The sequence below is a fragment of the Procambarus clarkii genome, chromosome 15 (assembly GCF_040958095.1).
Source record: "Procambarus clarkii isolate CNS0578487 chromosome 15, FALCON_Pclarkii_2.0, whole genome shotgun sequence".
Lineage (NCBI taxonomy): Eukaryota > Metazoa > Arthropoda > Malacostraca > Decapoda > Cambaridae > Procambarus > Procambarus clarkii.
The window spans coordinates 47,448,778-47,460,256 of record NC_091164.1 but is presented as its reverse complement, the minus strand read 5'-3'; the positions used below and the strand labels follow the sequence as shown (position 1 = coordinate 47,460,256).

The following is an 11,479-nucleotide window of genomic DNA, read 5'->3' as shown; positions in this document are numbered from 1 at the left end:
CAGAACATGTAAATATATAAAGTTCACATAAAGTAAGTAATTATATAAAGTTTATATTAAACACGGTTTATTATAGGCTTAACCAAGTTGATATTATATAAACTTAATATTGAACATGTAAATATACAAAGTTTCAAATATAATTTAAGGAATATATAACGTTTATATTAAAATATATAAAGTAAATATATAAAGTAAATATATAAAGTAAGAATTAACAGTAACAATTCCAAGGACTAGATTTAACTTAAAAGGTACACCCGTAGTAAGTATGAGACCTTAGCCTATAGTGACATGGAAACTAATTCTGCAGAAACCTAAAGGTTAACTGGTACTAGAATTAAGGCCGAGTGCAAATGTGTAGTAATTATATAACACTAGGATATAACAGGCAGGACACAAAGAATAACTAATAAGTGAGAGACCACATAACACGTAATGTACCCGGCCAAGAGGCCGTAAAAGACCTAATGGATAAGGAGAAGGGGGTGTGACTACAAGTAGGGCTTACTAGCACCTAGACTGGGCAAAGTATTAGCTGCGGACAGCGGGACACTTGGGGACCGGCGCTGCACCCCCACCGCAGGCCAGCGGCCGGACCCCCCCCCGAAGGGCGAGTGCCAGCTGGCCGCATGAGGCACTCAATGTAGCAGAGCAACAACGTCCCGTCTGACGTAGGATGTGAGCACTACTCTTCCGCCTGCCGTTTGCCATTATTTCTGATGTGGCGAGCCCGTCCCGCGACAGCTGGGTGCGGAGCGTAGTCATCTGGAGTCAAGCCTAGCGCCGAGAGGGCAGCGCGTAGGATCCTGGAGAAATCTCGCCTGGTGACAGGAGCGCTTGTAGGATCCGAAGAGTGTTGATTCCTGACCATGTAAGCGATACCTGGTCCAGTCGGAGCGTGCGTCGATTTTTTGTCGCGTAGCTCACCTCCCCCGGGCTGAAAGATATAAGGCAGTAAGGGTGGGCAGAAGCGGCGTGCAGTGTTATCGTGACAGGCAAGAGCACAGACGAGAGGGAAACCCTAGCTGAATCAATACGGAGACGAAAAACGGGGGAGGGAGCCCGGCAGCAGGAATTAAGAGAAACCTTAATTAACAATCCTGGATGAATAAAGAGCATCCGAATAATTATACTGTAGCAATGAAGGGGGGGGGCTAACAAATCTAAGAATCTTCCAGCAAACGGAAGGGGGAAGTACCTTTGCTAAGAACAAAGGTGGGAGAAAACCGGTAGAACAGCAAGGAGGCACAAAGCAACTATAACAGGGTAAGACGAAACACTATAAATCTTGAATATAAACAATACATATACCAAGAAAGGGTATAACAACTAAGCAACATATACATAAACAATAAAATGGAATAAGAACCAATTCTTAAAGCCAAATCTATAACATGCTTGTGTCCTAATCGGATGTAGAATGTGAGCGGGGAACATTACCCTTGGTCTCTATCCCATCTCTGCCTCCAGACGGGTGATTGGGCTGGATAGAAGCCAAGGAGTCTGCCTTGAGTGGCCGCTGAGTGTAGTCTTGTGTTGTCAATGAGCGTCTGCGAGCCGCAGCTAGTACGCCGTGAACTTCGGCAACATCTTTAGAACAGGAGCAAAGTGAAATCGACGGCAGGGAGCTGCCATTCAGTAACTGTAATAAGGATAATAATAAGAATACAATGTCGTAAATAATCGTACAATGAAGAATACAATGTAATATCGTAAATAACAGATGACGGCAAGTGCCGCAGAATGGAAGAAATTAAGAAAGCAACGCCAAACCATAATAACAATTTATATTTTAATAAAATAATACTGGAATGACAGTAACGGTACGGAGTAATATTAATACTGCCATATAGCCCAGCAAATAAAGAGAAGATAATAGTATTAACGTAGGCCCTGGGCGGCTGCATCCCGGCACCGCTGCGTGCGTTGATGGTGATCAGAGGAATATCCGGCTCGCGTTCTCTTCCTCGCCGCAGTAGGGTGTGAAGGGGGGGGGGGGGGTTCCGGCTTGTCGTGGCTGCGAATAAAGGGAACAGAAGAAACCGGCATTGAGCGCCAAGTGGGCAGAGCGCAGTGGAAGGAATAGCGGTTGGAGGTAAGGGGCCCCTAACCTAATGAATAGACGAGGTAAAATTCAATAGAATACCATTACGTAGTAGGAAACAACAATGGCGAAGGAACAAGAAGAGTAAAATAGCCCAGAAGGCCGGATGGCCAAAGAACGTTAGCGGCCTATGGCCAACAGCATGCTGGCTGCGCTGGCCAACCACAAGCTGGCCGACGTCATGCTAACTGACTGACTTGAGCTTGCCGAAAGGAAGGCCGAATGGCCAGTTTTTTGCATGACACCGTGCGCGAGGCCATGCTAAACTTCTCGGTAGCATCCAAATGTAACTTAATGTACTGTCGATACGATGAAGAATGGGTGGTCAGATATAATGCACAAAATTCAGAATAGAATATATAATGAGGGAAACTAGTGTAATAGGACGAAATAACCGGAGGAGAAAAAAAAAAAATTTTTTGGGGGGGGGGGGCCACCCGAATGCACTGCAACTAGCGTACCTTAGCTGAAAATAACTTAAAGGCACAGAGGCAAAGCAATAGATTAATACAAATCCTAATTGATAGTCCCTTAATAACAAATTGAACGTGAAACTTAAACAAAGAGTAAATTGCGGGAGAAAATTTTTTCGTAATAAATACAAATCAAATTGCGAGTCCAACAATAACAAAATTAACAGACACGCAGACGTAGGAGGAACCGATAAGCCGCGGCTCGCGCACCGCTAGCCATACCTAAACATACCTAGACAGGAAGGGGAGAAGCATAAAGGTAGCCCAGCAAAAGACTAGTAATTAGTAATTAGTAACTCTGCAAATAGCACATCCTGGCTGACTTAATAATTTACTTAGTAACTCTGCAAATAGCACATCCTGGCTGACTTTACTTAATAATTTACTTAGGAACTCTGCGAATAGCACATCCTGGCTGACTTTTCTTAATAATTTACTTAGTAACTCTGCAAATAGCACACCTGGCTGACTTTACGTAATGACGTAAGGCAAGGAAAATGAACAAACATACTGAACACAGCAACGCAAAATTAAACATGCGACATGAGCAAAGCATCAACTGTCGGAGTAAATTAAGGTAGGCTGTTTGGGAAAAGGAATCCGTGGTAATCTGAAAGCAGGAGGCATGTTAGTGCTGAAATGTAGAACGTAATTAAGAGGAAGGGCAAGGCATGTCGCGAGATGTCTGCCAGTACAAAATAAGAAAACCTTCCATATAAGCGTATAAAATCTTAATTTACATTGTCTTAGGAAGGCAAAGAACGGGATATCATTAAATATATACGACGTTCCCGACGACGCTTCGACGCCGCCATCTGCTGGAGTGTACCGTGCCCCAGGCAACGTGGGGGCCACCCCCTGTCCAGTCACCTGAATAGGGCAAGTCATGGCACGTGAAGTCTGCAGGACAAAATAAGGGTATACAATCGGCGTGCATATATAACCATTTTTACATTAAGAGAACGGAGGGAAAGCATAACAAATATAACCTGATAAGTAACGTGAATAAACTGCAAGAGCCAAGCGTAAATACTGTAACCACTGAGGAAACTAAACTGCAAAGCTAAGCATAAACTACTGTAACTACCGATGAAACTAGGCAAAAATGCAGGGCCAGGAGACGTGAAGCTAAATAAGGGCCCGCGAATACTGCAAATAGCACGTCCTGGCTGACTTTACTTAATAATTTACTTAGTAACTCTGCAACTAGCACTGCCTGTCTGACTTTACTTAATAAATTACTTGGTAACTCTGCAAATAGCACATCCTGGCTGTCTTTACTTGATGACGTAAGGCAGGGTAAAAGTGGGCAGCATACTGGACACAGCAACGCAAAAATAAACATGCGACATGAGCAACGCATCAACTGTCGGAGTAAATTAAGGAGGCTGATTGGGAAAGAAAGTCCGAGGTAACCTGAAACAGGAGGCATGTTAGCGCCGAGATGTAGAACATAATTATGAATAGGGCAAGGCATGGCACGTGGTATCTGCAAGTACAAAATAAGGGTATACAAACGGCGTGGATATATAGCCATATTACATAAGGGAACGGAGGAGATGCATAACAAATATAACCAAATAAGCGACGTGAATAACTGCAAGAGCCAAACGAAAGTACTGTAACTACTGAGGAAACTAGGCAAACTGTGCTATTATAACATAATTACAATTAATACAATTATAACAAATAATTATAAATTGCAAAACAAAGTATGCTCAAAATAAAGCTGGACTAAAATTCGTTAGAGAAACGGGATTAACACTTGTAAGTTTCCACAGTCGGTGGCTGTGAAACGTTCCGGGCTACACCGGCCGATGAAACGTCTGGATAAACCAGCGGCCTGGGGGGGGGGGGGGCCCCACTGTGACTTCCGGGCTACCAGGCAGACAACACGTCTGGATAAACCAGCGGCCTGAAAGACCACATATTTATATGGCCAATGTAAATAAGATACCCGAATAACATCGCCAGCTTAACTCACCACAGGAAGAACGTCGGCTGGACATGAACCCCCGAGCACAGACAGCGAAGACGGCAGCGGCTATGACAACCTTCGTGGCTACATTGGGCAGACAAAACGTCTGGAGAAACCAGCGGGCCTGGGGGGCCGCAGTAGATTCCGGGCTACACCGGCAGACAACACGTCTGGATAAACCCGCGGCCAGAAAGGCCGTGTATTTATATGACCAATATAAATATAATACCTGTAGAACATCGTCGGCTTAACTCATCGCAGGAAGGACGTCTGCTTAACTCATCGCAGGAAGGACGTCGGCTTAACTCATCGCAGGAAGGACGTCGGCTTAACTCATCGCAGGAAGGACGTCGGCTTAACTCATCGCAGGAAGGACGTCGGCTTAACTCATCGCAGGAAGGACGTCGGCTTAACTCATCGCAGGAAGGACGTCGGCTTAACTCATCGCAGGAAGGACGTCGGCTGGGGAGCAGCCCCTGAACGCAGTCAGCTAAGACGGCAGCGGCTGTCAACCTTCCTGGCTACGTTGGGCAGACTAAACGTCTGAATAAACCAGCGGCCTGGGAAGCAGCAGTATCTTCCGGGCTACACTGAGCAGACAATACGTCTGATAACCAGCGGCCTGGGAAGGCCGCAGTATATTCCGGGCTACACCGAGCAGACAATACGTCTGATAACCAGCGTCCTGGGAGGCCACATGTCTGGATAAGCCAGCAGCCGGGAGGCTGCAGATTCTTCTGTGCTACACCGGGCAGACAAAACGACTGTAAAAACGTTTACTGGTACTGGTAAACGAAACTGGTACTGTCTAGCGTCAGTACTTAATAACTTTGACAAAGTCAAGGAAACAAGTATAAAGGTAAAACAGTAAGTAAAATGACATGCACTTAGGCAATGCATAATTAGTAATAAATTGCTGATGGAGCTAATCAATACGAGTCCGAGATAAACTTAAAGGGAGAGGCATGAGGCCCGAAGACAGCATCTAGGACATCCTAGCTGACTTTACTTAAAGGTGAAGCATAAGTTAAACAATTGTAACCAGTAAGTGAAAACATGCAGCAAGGGCAATGTAAAATGCAGGACATTTGCTGAGGAAACTAAACATAAATGCAGGGCCAGAAGAAACTTAAAGCAAGAGGCAAGGGCCCGATCCCGACAACTATCACATCCTAGCTGACTTTACGTAATAACTTAAAGGCAAAGCAGAGGTTAAACAAACGAATGTAAAACCAGCAAAGGAACTAGCAGCTTGACACTGCATAAAATTCATTAATAAATTAAGGAAACTTATGGAAAACAAGTCCATAAAACTTAAAGCTAGAGGCCGGAGGCCTGTGAACACAGCAGCTAGCGTAACCTAGCTGACTTTACATAATAACTTAAAGGCAATAGCAAAAGTTAAACAAACAAATGTAAAACCAGCTAAAGAAAACATGCAGCTTGACACTGCATAAAATTCATTAAAGGACAGTTATGGAACACAAGTCCATGAAACAAAGCTAGGAGCCAGAGGCCTGAGACACTGCAGCTAGCCTAACCTAGCCGACTTTACCTAATAACTTATAGGCAAGCAAAGTTACACAAACCTAAGTGTAAAACCTGCAAAAGAAAACATGCAGCTTGACACTGCATTAAATTCAATAATAAATTAAGGAAACTTATGGAAAACACAAGACCAAGAAAATTTAAAGCTAGAGGCCGGAGGCCTGAGACACAGCAGCTAGCATAACCTAGCTGACTTTACCTAATAACTTATAGGCAATGACCAAAAGTTAAAACAACCTAAATGTAAAACCAGCTAAAGAAACACGCAGCTTGACACTGCATAAAAGTCAATAATGAAATGAGGAAACTTATGGAAACAAATCCAGAAAACGAAGCTAGGGGCCAGAGGCCTGTGACACTGCAGCTAGCCTAACCTAGCTAACTTTACCTACTAACTTAAAGGCTATGACCAGAAGTTAAAACAAAACTAAATTTAAACCCAGCTAAAGAAACATGCAGCTTAACACTGCATAAATTTCAGTAGTAAATTAAGGAAACTTGTGGGAAAACAAGTCCACGAAAACAAAGCTAGGGGCCAGAGGCCTGTGACACAGCAGCTTGCCTAACCTAGCTAACTTTACCTACTAACTTAAAGGCAATGACCAGAAGTTAAAACAAACCTAAATTTAAATCCAGCTAAAGAAAACATGCAGCTTAACACTGCATAAAATTCCAGTAGTAAATTAAGGAAACTTGTGGGAAAACAGGTCCATGAAAACAAAGCTAGGGGCCAGAGGCCTGTGACACAGCAGCTAGCCTAACCTAGCTGACTTTCCCTAATAACTTAAAGGCAAAAGCTAAAGTTAAATAAAACTAAATGGACGGCCTGCAAAAGAAACAGGGAGCTTGACACTGCAATAAATTCGTTAATAAGTTAAGGAAACTTATGGAAAAACTAGTCCATTAAACTTAAAGCTGGTGGCCAGAGGCCTGTGACTCGGCAGCTAGCCTAACCTAGCTGACTTTACCTAATAACTTATAGGCAATAAGCAAAAGTTAAAACAGACCTGAATGAAAAGCCTGCAAAAGAAACATGCAGCTTGCCACCATTAAATTCATTAATAAATTAAGGAACTTATGAAAATACAAATCCATGAAAATTAAAGCCAGGGGCGAAAGCAAAGGTAAAATTACAGTAAATATTGTAGCGTGAGGAAACACACCCTGACTAACAGTCAGACTGTAAGGAAGGAGATATAAAGAACGTAAATAATAAATAACGGCATAACAGAAGTCGCCCAACAGCATACCTCACGTCGACTGGGTGGGGAGCTTAAGGACAGGGCTGAGCAGATGGGGAAGGAGAGGGTAGGGGTGGACAGGCCTCCTCCCGAGTGTGGTTCAAATAACAGCCACCTACTGGAGAAAAACCCAGTGCCCCATAACACCGAGGGTCACCTTCCCCTTTAGGACCACTGCACCTGCATTTGGTCACCAACGCTGAACCAACAGGCGTGCTTCAGGGCGCGCGCCAACAAAGAGACAAACACTGCTCTGACGCGCCAACACAAACACTGGTCCCGCGCGCCAACAAAACACAAAAACTACCTTAAATGTTGAGAAGGGCAGGACGCCCCTAACGGGTCACTCCGAGTCGTTGTCGCGAGGAACTGTTGTAGGGTCCATGCTGTGAGAACAGTTGAGCGGGCTAAACTTCTGTGTTTACGACTCGCTGAGCAGCAGTGAGTTTTGCGAGGGCAGCGGCGAGGGCAGGCGGAGTGAGGCGGAGCCTCGTTGTGCGCCCGTATTTATACGGCCCCAAACTGCCCGCGCAACGCTGCGGGACGCGCTGCGCAATTGTTTCTTTCTCCCCCGCCAGAAACATCCCCGCTTGTGTTGCAATCAGTGACCATTTACTCTTAACTAGTCATTTACTGAAATTATTTAATTGAGTGCATTTCTTCAGGTCTTATTAATTATACAGTCATAACTGAACTATTTATAGTTAATAATCATTAGCTTAAATTTGCCTATGCTTATTATTCAACTTTTCTTTGATTTCATTTATTACCTAGGTTGCCTAGCCTCGCCATGCTCCCCTACTCCATTGTACCCCTGGCTTTGCCTGCATCTCAAATTGCAAATTGTTACTTACAGTGTACCTGAGAGTACTTGTAAGCAATCTACCTCATTTTTCATTTTTGCTCAATTTGTTTTTGTATTGCTTAGTCTTGTTTATATTTTTGTTTTGTATTTCTATATCTTGTGTTTTGTATAGTCCATGTTTATATGTTTTTTCTTTAATCTCATTTATTACTTAGGTTGCCTAGCCTAGCCATACTCCCTTACTCCATTGTACCCCTGTAAGCCCCTTTTGTGATTGTTTTGTACGGTATTGTGTACATTTTTTCCCTATTTTATAGCTTTTTTCTACCTTGTAATTTGCCTTTCTTTCCTTGTTTTTCCTGCAATCAGCTTTTTTTATGCAGACAAGTATAGACCCAGAACTTAACCTCTTATCCACTATCTATGACAATTATCACTTTAATGATCTAAATTGCAGATATTTTGCAGCACATGATGTAAACAATGTATTAACTCATAATCACAATAACTCTGTAATCAATTTGAACGTTAGATCCCTAGGTAAACACTTCGATGATGTTAGTGCCTTGATTGAAGCTATTGACAACAAATTCTCTTTTATTATACTTACTGAAACATGGTTGAAACAGGATACTACTCAGCTCTTTAACATGCCTAACTACTCAGCAATTCACAACTGTCGTCAACTTCAGAGAGGTGGTGGCACTGCTCTTTACTACCACCAAGAACTAACATGCTTAAAAGAAATTAAAACCAGAGACTGCTATGGGGAGTATATCTTCGCCAGCTTCAGAGTCAAGGGTGCCGAGTCTGTCCTGTCTGTGGGTGCAGTTTATAGAATTCCTAACACTGATGTGTCCGAATTCAACTCAAACCTTAGAAATCTAATACTTGATAACAGACTGAACAAAAACCACCTAATTATCGCAGGGGACTTTAATATTGACCTCTGCGAGCCTGAACACCCTACTGCTGTTAGCTTCCTCAACTGTATGAATTCCTGCTTCCTCATACCCTTAATCACTAGACCTACTAGAATCACTGATAGCACTGCTACGATGCTAGATCACATCTGGACAAACATAACCTCTCCGCTTACTTCAGGTATAATCACCGATAGCACTACAGACCATTACCCCACATTTCTCTTAACTAACATTAGCAAACCACCTCTTGAGTCAAGAGAGATACGTTTTAGACTACACAATGAAACTGCTATAGACAATTTTATAACTGCTGCTGATAATGTCAACTGGAAGTCCGAGTTAGGTAACATAGTGGACATCAACCTAGCAGTGCAATCTTTTCTTCAAAAAACTCTTAGCCTTTATAATACCCACTGTCCTATGCTTACAAAACAAGTCACAACCAAAAGGCTTAACAATCCCTGGCTTACAAAGGGAATACTTAAATCTATTAATAAAAAACATGACCTTGAGAAGAAGTATAGGTTAGGAATTGTCTCCAAAGAATTCTCAAAGAATTACTCATTATTGCTGTCTAAGATAATTAGACGAGCCAAAACTAAATGCTACGAAGATAAATTTACCCAAATAAAGAGCAACATTAAGCAAACTTGGAGAACAATTTCACAAATATTGGGATCAAAGAAGTCTTTAAATAACAAACCGACTCTCCTATCTAATAACGATGGTCAGCTTTCAGCCTCTGATTCTGCTATTGAGTTCAATAGGTTCTTCTCTTCCATTGGTTCATCCCTTGCAAATGATATTCCATCTTCCAGTACTGACATTAAGGACTATCTTACAGGTAACTATCCATAGTCTCTGTACCTAAAGCCTATTAATTCCACTGACGTCAATGAGATAATCCTTTCCCTTAAAACCAAGTCTGGTGCCCTTGAGGAGATACCAACTTTAATTTACAAAAAAGCCTCCAGATCTTTAGCCCCTGCTATTGTTTGCTCTTCAACAAGTCACTTGGACTCCAAACCTTCCCAGATATTCTAAAAAAAAGCGAGAGTAACGCCTGTCCACAAATGTGGTGATCTCACAGATGTTAACAACTACAGACCTATATCTATCCTGCCAAACTTGTCAAAAATTTTTGAAAAACTAATATATAAGCAGCTTTACTCATATCTAGCGAAACTCAATATACTTAGCCCTTGCCAATATGGCTTCAGACCCAAAAAAAGCACTAACGATGCACTTATTAGTATGCTTAACTCGATTCATACAGCTCTTGATAAAAATGAGTTCCCTGTTGGGTTGTTTGTGGACCTGTGTAAAGCTTTTGATACTGTCAACCACCAAAACCTTCTTCTTAAATTACATCATTATGGAGTCAGAGGACACTCCCTACAATACCTCAAATCCTACCTTACTGACAGGCTCCAATATGTTTCTGTGAATAATACAATTTCTCCCACCTTACCCATCAACATAGGTGTTCCCCAGGGCAGCATACTTGGCCCTCTCCTCTTTCTCATCTACATTAATGACCTTCCAAATGCCTCCCAACACCTCAAACCAATTCTATTTGCTGACGACACAACCTTCATTTATTCCAGTCCTGATCCCCTTGCTCTAAATGCCACAGTAAATACTGAGCTAAATAAAGTCTATCTGTGGCTAACTGCCAACAAACTCACCCTTAACATTGACAAAACTTTCTATATTCTGTTTGGCAATAAATCCTCTAATCAAATAAATCTCAAAATAAACAATACCCAAATTTGTAACAAATTAGATGGCAAATTCCTTGGCATTCTCATTGACCACAAGCTGAATTTCCAGGGACACATTCTAAACATATAAAAAAAAGTTTCAAAAACTGTGGGCATTCTTTCTAAGATCAGATATTATGTACCACGCCCTGCCCTGGTGACTCTCTATTACTCCCTTATCTATCCATATCTCAACTATGGTATTTGTGCTTGGGGCTCTACTACCCAAAATCACTTACGTCCTCTAATTACTCAACACAAAGCTGCTATTAGGACAATATCCAATTCTGGCCCCAGACATCACTCGGTACCCCTACTCAAATCTCTGAATATGTTAGACATTAAGTCACTGCACATTCTCTCATGTGTATTATACATATATAAAACGCTAAACTATAATGCCAATCCTGATCTCAAAAGCTTCATAGAAGGTTGTAACAGAACCCATGAGCACCACACCAGAAATAAATACAGTTTTGATATTCCTAGAGTACGACTTAATCAAACTAGAAATGCTCTACAAATCAAGGGGCCCAGAATGTGGAATGACCTTCCCAACCATGTTAAAGACTGTACCTCTCTCAACCAGTTTAAGTTAAAAACGAAGCTATACCTAAGAAATTCCCTGTAACCTACCT

At 42.2% G+C, this 11,479-nt stretch overlaps 1 long non-coding RNA gene across 1 annotated transcript; it reads right to left on the bottom strand.

The window, feature by feature from the left end:
- Window positions 1-221: 221 nt before the first annotated feature.
- Window positions 222-7,846, bottom strand: LOC138364944 (uncharacterized). Its single transcript, XR_011228638.1, has 3 exons — window positions 7,655-7,846; window positions 1,444-1,645; window positions 222-940 (listed from the first exon to the last, which is right to left on the bottom strand). It is a non-coding gene; the product is annotated as an uncharacterized lncRNA (long non-coding RNA).
- Window positions 7,847-11,479: the final 3,633 nt, after the last annotated feature.